This window comes from Ruditapes philippinarum, unplaced genomic scaffold, assembly GCF_026571515.1.
Source record: "Ruditapes philippinarum isolate M1 unplaced genomic scaffold, ASM2657151v2 ctg4357_1_1_1_1, whole genome shotgun sequence".
Classification (NCBI taxonomy): Eukaryota; Metazoa; Mollusca; class Bivalvia; order Venerida; family Veneridae; genus Ruditapes; species Ruditapes philippinarum.
Genome location: NW_026859845.1, coordinates 1 through 11,558, shown reverse-complemented (window position 1 = coordinate 11,558; position 11,558 = coordinate 1). Strand labels below are relative to the sequence as shown.

Below are 11,558 nucleotides of genomic sequence, written 5' to 3'. Positions count from 1 at the left end.
ATAATGTTACATAACCAGAAAAAGGTTAATCACCGACTTGTAAAATGAATAAAAACTTTTAAAAGAGTGTTTCCCATTATGTCATATTGTAGGCTACACGACTGGAGTATACTGCTCAAGCCGGTGCTAGGGGGCGTGAGGGATGTTGCACTTATTCATTATCCCTCATGTACAGACTCAGTCAAACCGAGTCTGCAATTCTTAAGTTATTTTGTTGTGATTAATGCTTCCGAGGGATCACTTTGTTTCCAGATTTTTTTTCTGACTGACTAAGTCGGTTTTGTTAATAGAATAAAATGAAATATTTTGAATATAAGTTAAAAAGTTAATATTTTCAGAATTATAAGACGCAATCACAGATATATCTATATTAAGCTCCATGACTTTAACCTTAATATGTACACCGTAAGTGGTCTATAATATAAGATGACAACAATAAAATGACTGTGTCATTCGTCGAAAATGAAGTATTGATTTCGTGACGTCATTTATCGGCCATTTTCTCGACCCGGCGTGCAAAGCAAAGACATAATTAAATTTTAAAAGCCAAAAACGCTTAGGTTAGTATCATTTCAGATGATGTCAATCAGCAAAATTAAGGACAAAGTTGTTATTTCATATTTTAATCTAATGACATTATTGCCTTTTAACCATATACCTCGATATTGCAGTGTTTTTTTTGGCTTGTGTGGGTGGAGAGTAGCTTAAGGTCTTCAGCGTACCCGTTTATATATATGACATGACGTGAACGCTGAAGATAACCCCGTAGGGAAAGTCCACCAATAATCGTGCCAGGAATCTGACACGCTCGTATTTATTTATCGAACATTCCACGAAGTAAAGTGAAGCATACCTTGATAAAACAATATATAATATGTTGATAAGCCAAGAATGGACAAATAAAAATCTTATTAGGAACATATACTACCTAATAGTTTCCGACAGGTAAAAATTTCGGCACTTGGCCGCCATCTTGCCAAAATGTTTGACCACGTGATTACGAGATTGACCTTTAGGAACCCATGTGCCTCCAATATTTTTATAGATTACTTTTTTTAAGATGTTGAAAAAGGTTATTTACTGACTGTTATATTCAATAAAATCATATTTAAATACTAAAAAAATTATGTAAATAAATAAAAACATTATTTTGAATAAAAATATCGAAATCATGTCAACAAAATGTTCTAAATATAGTACACAACTCTATTCAAATCTGTTCCCGCGAATGACGTCATACGAGGTCTCGCGTGGCACTTGAATGTCATGGCCGATTGTAGTCGGTGAAAATTGATGTTTTACAGTTAAATAGGCAATTTTAATGACGGTATTAATATTTTATTACTTGAATTGGTATAGAACGATATTTAAATAATTGTTTTACCGTAAAATGCACAAGAATTGATCGGGTCAAGTGTATTTGCAAGTGAAAAACAAGAATAAATCAACTTATGTTATTCTGGTTAGGTTTCGTAACGGGTCTAATCCAAAACTTTAATGCCGCATCTGATGAAAAACAAAAATGTTAAAAAGCGGCTTATAAAGTTTTGGAAGCCAGAACTAGGTGGAGAGAAACGTTTTCTGAAAATGTGAAATTTAGACTGAATACTGCTTACTGTAATTTTTTAAAAATATTAACTGCATCCAGTGAGTCAGTAACAATGTAAAGATTTGTGAAAATAAATTTCTCTAAATTAATTATCAGCTAAATTACTTGGGGGGGGGGGGACCGTTCCCTCTGGGTCAATTTTATTTTGTGCCAATCCAGAAAAATTAGCTTCAATTTCTCCAAAGTTGGGATACATAAGTCATAAATTTGCAAGGGAGACGTCACTTTCTCTAAGTTATGCTATTGAGTTATATATCATTGTGATCGCAAACACATAGTATCCTAGTGTCATTAGTTTTGACGCCCTTAAGCTGTTTAACTAGTGCATTGTTTTATATTTAACTTGATCATTAAATAAAATACAATATAAAGTTACTATGGCATGTTGTTTATCACTGCAAACCATTTTTATGTTTGTTATAAGTTCAAAATCACTTAAGTTTTGTACTCAAGTAAACGGACCGTGGAGGCATCCATTGTTGTTTACAGTCATATGAAATGACGCCTTTTCATTGGGTGGTTATTTTTAAAGAATATTTCACTGTAATGCAATATGTACAGCAAAAGAAGTTTTTAAATGAGCAAACCTGTAATGTAACAACATTGTGTAAACTTAAAATTATATTTTATTTCATATAAAACTGCCCATTATTTAGGAATGCCATACACCCCGACAGTGGTCTTAATAGGTGCAATTGTCTCTTTCATCTTGAATGTATTTACAAATAATCTTGATGAATAGCATCTGTTTTTGGCTTACAGAGCTGAAAAATATATCTAAAATGAAAGATGTTGTAAAGATATGTATATGTTGATTTAAGAAATGATTTTTTTCTTTCTTTTTTTAACTTAATATACAATAATCAACCCATTATGAATTTTACTCAGTATCAATTAAAAACCAATTAACGTTTTCAAACAATATAAGCTGTACTACTTATGCTACAGTGAATATTTAGAGCACTTTGCAAAGTTTTGGTCACATGACACTCATTAGACATTTTAAAATGGAGGACAGAAACAGAAAAGTGCAGGTCAAGATTTTGCAAAGGCTGTATTTGCAAAATTAAGGCTTGCATAAACATCGATTGATTTGCATTAGTAAAAAGATGAAAAAATACCATACATATAATTAAGGTGAAGTATTTCAGTGAAATGGCTCTGTCTTAACTACATGTTTTAGTTATATGTTGTAAATACATGCTTGCAGTGCAGTCAGCAAATTATGACGTCATACGAGGTCGTTTTCACAAATTCTTAGGTCAAAACAAAAATGGCGTCAAAATAGATGAGGCCATCCTTAAAAAAATGTTTGTTTGCAGTAACGCGACCGACTCACAAAATTTGCCCCTACTCAAAATATTTTTCATGGTCTGGATAAAAAAAATTTTTTTTTGAATTAGAAAATTATGCCTTGTGCTTTGTTTTCGTTCTTTAAAAGGTTAATAGAAGAAATAAAATGTAGGTCTTATTAAATTAGAATTCAGTTATCAATTTATTAATTGTTACCAGATTATCAAAGCATAATATATTGTCCAGCATTTTGAAATTCCATGTTTATTTGGGAGTACAAGTCAATAAAAAAAAAAAAAATCGACCTACCACCTTGAAAATTCTGGGTCGGGTTACTGCAAACAAACATGTTTTTAAGGATGGCCTGAGCGTCAAAACACTTAACCGGACGATATTTATTTTAGTGGTAAAAAGCCCTGCATAACTTGCCATAAGACCACAGAGTATACTAGCAGGGCTCTCATTAGCATTTTTAGACTGGGGCCAGGATACATGCAGGGGGGTTGGGGGAATTTTTCATGATTTTCAATTTTTTTTCATTCAAGGGGGAATTTTTTTTCGGTACGACTTGAAATTGTGTGACATGTTGGAATGCTAAAAACTGTCTGGAACGTTTTATTTATATATATACGTATTAATTTCCGGTTGCCGTTCGTGGAATATATATTCGCCGATAGGCATTTTCTATGCCCGTAAATATTAATTTCAAGGGGAATTTTTTAGGTTTTAGGGTTTTTAGGTTGGTAGGGGAATGGAGCCGATATTCGGTCCCAAATTTTACAAAACGAGAGCCCTGAATAGAACAAAATATTTAGATCTAAATGTGATATATTGATATATATGCACTGTCATGGAATCAGGTGGTATCAAAGATGCTTCTGCCAGGGAGTTTAAACAATTCATTGTGCACCAAATCTCTTATGTACTCCTACCATTATAAGGCTCCCACGTTTACATTTTTGTAAATGTTTTCACGATTGCTAAAAAGAAACTGTACCGTTATTGCGTTAAAACAGTTGTACTTCTATGCACTAAACTATACCCTGTATTCAAGTTGCCAAATGATTACTTACTTTTTATTTTTAATACACATATTTAAAACAAATAGTGTTCAGGGCTCATCAAAAAGGAGTCTGCGCAAATTTTCTGAACTGTATCTCCATTTCACTGCTTTATAAGATCATTTGATAATCAAATTTACAAAATAAGTATTTACTCTTGAGCAATTAGCAACGTTTTTTTTTTTGGATAGCCTTGGAAACTATGTCATCTTGTTTTTAGTGGGAATAAATCAATTTGAATTGATAAAATTCATGATGACGAAAAGTAATTATAATTAATTAGGATATTTAGATAAAACATTGTGGTCCTTTCCTTTGAACTGTAAACAACATGGTTTATGAATGTATTTTTAAATGTGTAACTTTAATGTCTTGCCTACCATGTCCGTTAAATGCAAGTCAGTGTAAATGAAATGATTCCCTGACAAAATATCAACCTTTTGTGGAGTTAATATGACAAGATAGAATGGAAAGAAATCTAAAATAAGATTTAATTTATTTTAGAATACATTGTATGCACATGTAGATATGATTGTATGATTTGAATTGATTTGTCTGTTACAACAAATACTATATAATGTTAATATGTATTATATTGTCTGTGAACACTGTTTTATCAGTGATATAGTAAATAAATATTAGAGAATTATGTATTACTTTTTTTTTCATTTCATATCTTGTTGATTATAAATCTATATATATTAGAAAAATAGCTTCCCAATTTTCTGGGCTATGATTATGTCTATTACAATCATTTTTTATTTGTTTTGGTCATGAAAAAATAGCATGTACATAAATATAAAATATATTGAGGTCCAGTGACATCCGTCTTGTTACTCGTGTACCAGATGTTTAGTCCAGTTCACTTGCTTGTTGCAGTGTAGGGTTATATCCTGGGTTAGACTATAGGATCTTAACCAGGAGTTTATAATAAAGTATTTACTGTAGTAAGCTCATTAAATATTTGTTGGATGTTACTACATGACTGTATACAAATATAGACTTAACGGGTCTATTTCAGGAGATTGCTCACCCAATATAGTATGATAGATAGCATTGTAATATTAGAAATAAGTTAATAGCTTGAAATATTTTTCCTCATGGTATAATATTTGTATATAATTCGCATATTTATAGTTACTTGTTGCTCTATGACAAATTTGCTATGTTACAACATTGAGTTATATAATATATATGTATTTATGATATATATTGTTACTAGATCATCTGTATGTATATATTTATATGTATATATTTCATTGCTCTTTTCACTGGTATCACCGAGGAAGTTTTTTTGCAAAATGGACACAAACAAAATGTTTTTCAAGACCTTTTTCTACTAAGGTAATATTCAGTATTTATATTGATTTGTATTTATTTTTTGCTCTTTCTTTCTAGGACAGTTTTTTAACAAAATTAGTTTGTATTGAAACCAGTTTAGTAGGAAGCTGACTAAAAGATAGAAGTCCATAAGAAATAACTATTTTTGTTCAGAATCTTGATGGATTGTTTTCAGATAGTTATAAGTAACCATTTAAAAGTAAAGGCTACTTAATTTCTTATGTGCATAGTATTTTTGGTTTCTGCATCGCTATGAAAAAAACAAACAGTTTTGCATAATAAATTCATTATTTTACTTGCAGCGGCAAGGTCAATTTTCAAGAAACTGTGGTTTTTGTGTGTTTTTAGCTTGTCTATGTGGCAGCTGTTATGCAAAAACTTTTGTGTATCCCATTATTCTAAAATTTTGAAAGTTATCAACATGAAACCTGAAATACTCACTTATTGTGTCAAGGTGCACTTGTAAGACAAGGGCCATTATTCTGAAAGCAATATTTTTATTGCTCTGCCTGCTTTTGAATTAGAATTTTAAACAGATGAGTGTTAGCATTGAATGTGGTGCTGTTATTATTTACAATTTAATAATGTTTAGATACAGACTGAGCTTAAAATATCTGATGGCATAAGACTTACAAGGTAAAAATTGTTTAGAAGCAGGGTTTTTTTTTGGCTTATTTTATAGCTGTTATTGGGTCATATTTCCAATTGAAAATAGTATATTATTTTCCCAATTCACATGAAAATATTCCCAATTGAAAATTACAAAATGAAAATATTGAATAAAGAATTCTAAAGTCTTTGAAATTAAGGACTTCTTCGCTGTAAGAGTGATTAAATGTTTGAAGATGCCATCCTAGACAGTGATTGTTTGCATTCATTTAATCACTGCAAAATTTCAGGCATGCATATTTTCCCAATTTTTAACAAAACATCGCTGAAATTTCCCCATTCCATGGGTATGGGTCATGTTCCCAAAATCCTGAAAAAAATCCCTGAGAAGGAAAGAGCATTATTGTTTATTTATGTGTTGGTGATTATATTGTATTATATGTCATTTATGTTGGTTGGTTTTTTGCTCGATTTAGATGTTAAAATAGATCACAATGTCTTGATAAAATATAAAAATATGTTGGACACTTCAAGGTGATTTAAAGACTAAGGGGGAGCAGTGGCTTAGTTGCTAATATCATAATATGTGGATATTGTTTTAAAGGCATATTTATATTTTATGACCACAGTTCATTTTGGTCATTTTGTATGTATATGTTCAAACAATATTTATTATAACCTTTAAAAATACTGCTGTAAAAATATATTGTATTTAATCTAATGAAAGCAGAACGTAATTCTGAAGAATTTAGTATTAAAGATTAAATTTTTATTTTTCTAGTTTCATTGATGAACCTAATTCATCAATCAAATAAGAACTTAATTCTTCACAATATAAATGAGAGAAAGCAATGTTAAACCACTCTGAAATCAATTTTTTTAACCTTACTTTATTAACAGCAAACTTGTGATCTAGGTAGGTGTTCACAGGACCATCAGTGGTCTTTATAGAGCGACCTAATAAAAAATAGAATTAGTACTGAAACTAGTGGTCTTAATAGTGGAGGCAAATAAAGAATAAAACAAAGAATTGGGGTCTTAATAGTGGGTTATTTAGGTGGTCTTTATTATGAATTATTTTATTATTGACTCAAATAACAGAGAATTCTGTTCTCTTAATAGCAGGATTGTCTTAATCCAGGGGTGGTCTTAAGAAGGGTTTCTATTAGAGGGAAATGTGGTTACCTTGTGGTTAATCTGACCGTTACATGACCAGGAATCTAGTGTTAAAGTCCTTGTGTATACGTGTATGTTACTACTGGGGTCATGGTCATGTTTTCTTCAAAAACTCAAGGACTGGTTTGTCCAGACAAGGTGTTGCAAATATTACAGATTCAACTTATAATAAAAAAAAGCATTGCCAGATTGTCACACAGTGTAAATGACTAAAAGTGATTGTTTTACTTACTAATCATAAAACAAACAAAATGGCTCTCAAAAAATTACTTAATTTGATTTTTCTATATTTACTTTAATGTTTAAAATTAATTAATTTTAGTTTTCATTTTTGCATGTTCTATGATATTCAATACTCAATTATTGAAACTTGGAAAATATTTTTTATTTTTCAGAAAACTGTACACTGAGATCTTATGACTGGTAAGTGAAGGGTAACTATGGCAGCAGGTGGTTTACATTTCGGTAACCCTATGGTGAAACAAAACACCTTGATAATCAACAATTTACCTGATTATATGGGAGATGATGAGCTGGAGTCAATGTTTAAAAACTTACGGTACTGTTAAAGCAGCATCTGTGAGAAGGGATCCGAAAAACAAATAAAAGCTTGGCTTTTGGTTTTGTGGAGTATTCAAAAAAAGGGATGAGGGGAAGAAAGCCATTGAAAATGTTGATGGTCTGCAATTGGGAAAGAAAAAACTACGAGTCGCGTTTTCGGAGCCTATTGACGAGGCTATTAAACATGCAACTAAAGTAACTGTAAAAAAACTTCCTGCAAAATTTTCAGAAGAGGACTTTAAGGAATGTTTGCTAAGTTTGGAAAATTGTTAAAAGTGCGTCTATTAGTTGACAGTGTGACAGGAAAGTCCGTCGACTAGGTTTCCTCTTCTATGAAAATTGGGCTGACGCACAGAAAGCTGTTAATGAAATGAATGGTTTCAAACCAGAACAAAGTAAAGACCCATTGAAAGTTAATTTTGATCAGCGAGAGTGTGAAGCCAAAGACCTGGCCTCAGTGGCAAAAGGCATCAGATCAGCAGCAGGTTGGCTACCAGCATAGAGCACCCCATGCATTGACAGGAAGTAGACCGCATTCACAACAGGGTCCGAGTAAATCTATCCCATCGTCATAACACAAGGGCCGAATCCTTCTTGTGTGTTTTTGTACAATATTGGTGAATATATTAGTGAACAGGAGATTTATAATATGTTTGCACAATTTGGTGGACTAAAGAAAATAGACATTGTACGTGATATGAACACACAGTTATGTAAAGGTTATGCGTTTCTCAATTTTGACACATACCAAGCGGGCGAAAATGCTATTTTCACAATGGACGGAATGTTTTTATAGGGAAGACAGTTACAAAGTTCGATTTAAATATAATTGATATAGATACAAGAATGTTTTGGAAACATTAAATATAGACTTGATATATGATCTGCATAATTTCAGTAAAGAATTTTAATTATTGTTGGTCAATGCTACCATGCTAGCATTTAGAGACAAATAACAATTATTATATAAAACCTTATTATCTTGTCATAAAATGAAAACAATAATAAGAAGGATTCTTAACAGGAACTTGCGGTTCAGATTCTGGAAAATAAGACGAAAATAAGGACTATTCAACGCATTTATATTCTAAAATGGTTAATTCTCATTAAAATTGACTTGTGAAAGCTATGCTTTCTGTTTGGAAAGAACTTCATTTTTATACTGAATATACTCGAAGCTGACATATGTGTTTGGAAGATATTAAGTTGTTAGTGTTGAAATTTTCATTGAAGAGAAAAAAATGTTTCACTAATAAAATGTGTTGACAAATTGGCTGTTTTTACTTCACAGTTGAAATACATAGGAAAAGTACAAGGGATCCTTATGTTTAAAAGGCCTGTCCTTAAAATCCCTTTGTGGTATTTACAGAATGAAAGTTAAATGATGCATCTTATTATTTTACTGCACACTTGAAATCAATTGCCATTTAGGCAAATCTGGTTTCTAAAGAAGGCAGATAATCAATATGCAAAAAATGATGATGAAACCTAAAATGGCTATGCCACAGAATTGCTGATTATGTCAGTGACTTGCCAGTATGGCAAAAAGTACATGACTTAAATAACTAAAACATAAAGATTTTTTCTGAATAACATTTGCCATTTTTAAGAAGGATTTAGCCTCTCAAAAACTCTTTATTTTCCTTTTTTAACCTCTTTTTTTTTTTACTTCAGATTATGACGGTGCATGGGAAAGCAATGTCCTATCTAATGGCTGCAACAAAAAAAATTGAAAAAAATAATTAGTTTTTATTAATCAAATGCATGTTTTCATATATATTTTTTTCTTTTTTTTTTCCTCTAGGCAAAAGTTTTCTGAAGGACTGACCAGGAGAAGTTTAGAAATATTTGACATTTTTATTGCACTCTTTGAACCTTTTTTTATTCTAAAAACGTTCATGTTTTTTTTTCTTCTTTTTCATTTTTAGTTGGAAGTGTCTGGAATTTTTTTTCAAGAACTCAAGTTTTTTGATAGGCTGACAGAAACATACAGGTAACATTTTTTTTGTCATTAAATAAAAAAAATCTGACACTCCCCGATCTTTACAGTAAAGTTTACAACGTAATGTCATATGGAGTTAAACTATCGTAATGTGTTTGTTTAAAGTTCCATAAAACTGCCTGTATTACGGCTGTCAATGCTTCAGTCTAAGTGAATCGTGCATCAGTATTAAATGATAATCAGCAGAACATGTTGACAACCAATGATATCATAATGACAGCACTATCATAACGTCAAATTATGAATAGCTAAATCCACACTCGGGCAAAAAATAATTAGCAAAAAATGTTTTGTTAATTCTTCAGACTGATGTTTAAGCAGAATTTCTGAATTTCAAACCGTTTCTAAAACTTGTTTTAAAATTATTATCCTGTACATAAAGTTTATTTGGCCTAACAAAGCTATCCATATTTCAAGTTTTCCGTTTCAAATGTCTGTAGTAGGATTCAACTTTAATTAACAATTTAGTAAAAAAAAATCTTGATATAAATCATACCAATATCCCATTGCAAATTTTGATTACTATTATCCAAGACTGAAATTGAAAGGATTAAAAGTTTCTACCTTTATACAGGCACAATTTACAGTGTTTTGTATGAAATACAAAAATTACAAGTAGCATTATATAAAATACAAGAATTGATTTTGTAAAGCTTGAATTCTTTTCTCGTCTTATTGTCAAATTTGTTTCGGAATTTCGCAGGCAAACCCAACTTTGATTGCCATAGTAAATGTTGTTAACATTTGATAACCATTGATTGTCTGCATCTATTCCTATGATAGTACTGTTTAACTAATTGATTATCATTAATTGAAATACAACTTTTAATGGCCGAGTTGGGAAAACTCTGAATTTTGCAATTTTAAGTCTGAATGAACTAGGCTGTTTTGACATTCGTAGCATTTCCCCACTGATTGGGTGATGTAAAACTTCATTATAATATATATTTTCTGTACATCCCTCATACACACAAGAAACATGGTATGACTCAATAGAGATACTCCGAATCTTGGCAAATGTTGGGGTTTTCCCATCTAATCCTTGGGTACAAATAAATCATTTACACTTGCACCTTGGTAAATATAATGTTTATAACCACAAGGTGATTATTACTCGATTGTGAACAGTTGAGTGCAATGTTAAGCTGTAACAGCAAAGGTTTGTTGGTACCTCGGGATAACTCAGAAAAACCCATATTTGCCAGAGTTGTGGGTAACATCTCATAAACATTTAAAAAATGCTTCAAACTTAAAAAAAACAAATATTGAAAAAACTTCTACCATTCTTGTTAACACTTGAAGAAAATGAGAAGTATTTTTTTGTATAACAATGTGTTTTAAAAACTTTTATTTTCACAGTTTTTTGCATCTTTTTTTTTTTTTCATAGATTTTTCCCAGAGAAGAAAGTTTTTTGCCACAAATTTCTGCATTTTTATCAAAGGATTTTATCAGGTAAATTTTTTTCTTTTTTTTCAATGGTAATAAAACATGTAATGAACACTTGAAATGTCTTATTGTGTTATACAAGCAAATGATATATATAATTTATACAGATATTGTTATGTATTACATTATCTTAAGGATTCAATATAATTACTAGTAGTAGTATGTGTTTATTTTTCTATTTATGAAAAAAGAAAGAAAAGAATTTAGATACTTATTATATATCTTTGACATGTATGTGTATGTAGTTTATAGAAAATGTATATAATTTATGTATACAATTTAATAGAAATTCTATTGTGCATTATGTATTTTATTAGTTATATTATTTGTAAGCCAAAAATTATAATAATATATGTTAATTATACATTATCATGTAATGAGTTAACCCCTAACCTGCTGAATTTCTTAAATGGACTTGTCCAACTGTCATTTTGGGAACTGTTCATTGTTAACTTTGGG

General features: G+C 30.7%; 1 long non-coding RNA gene across 1 annotated transcript; it reads left to right on the top strand.

The window, feature by feature from the left end:
* The first annotated feature begins 426 nt into the window (after nucleotides 1-426).
* On the top strand, nucleotides 427-11,064 carry LOC132758098 (uncharacterized). The gene is made up of 3 exons (XR_009629534.1): nucleotides 427-560; nucleotides 9,579-9,643; nucleotides 11,041-11,064. It is a non-coding gene; the product is annotated as an uncharacterized LOC132758098 (long non-coding RNA).
* The last annotated feature ends 494 nt before the right edge of the window (nucleotides 11,065-11,558 follow it).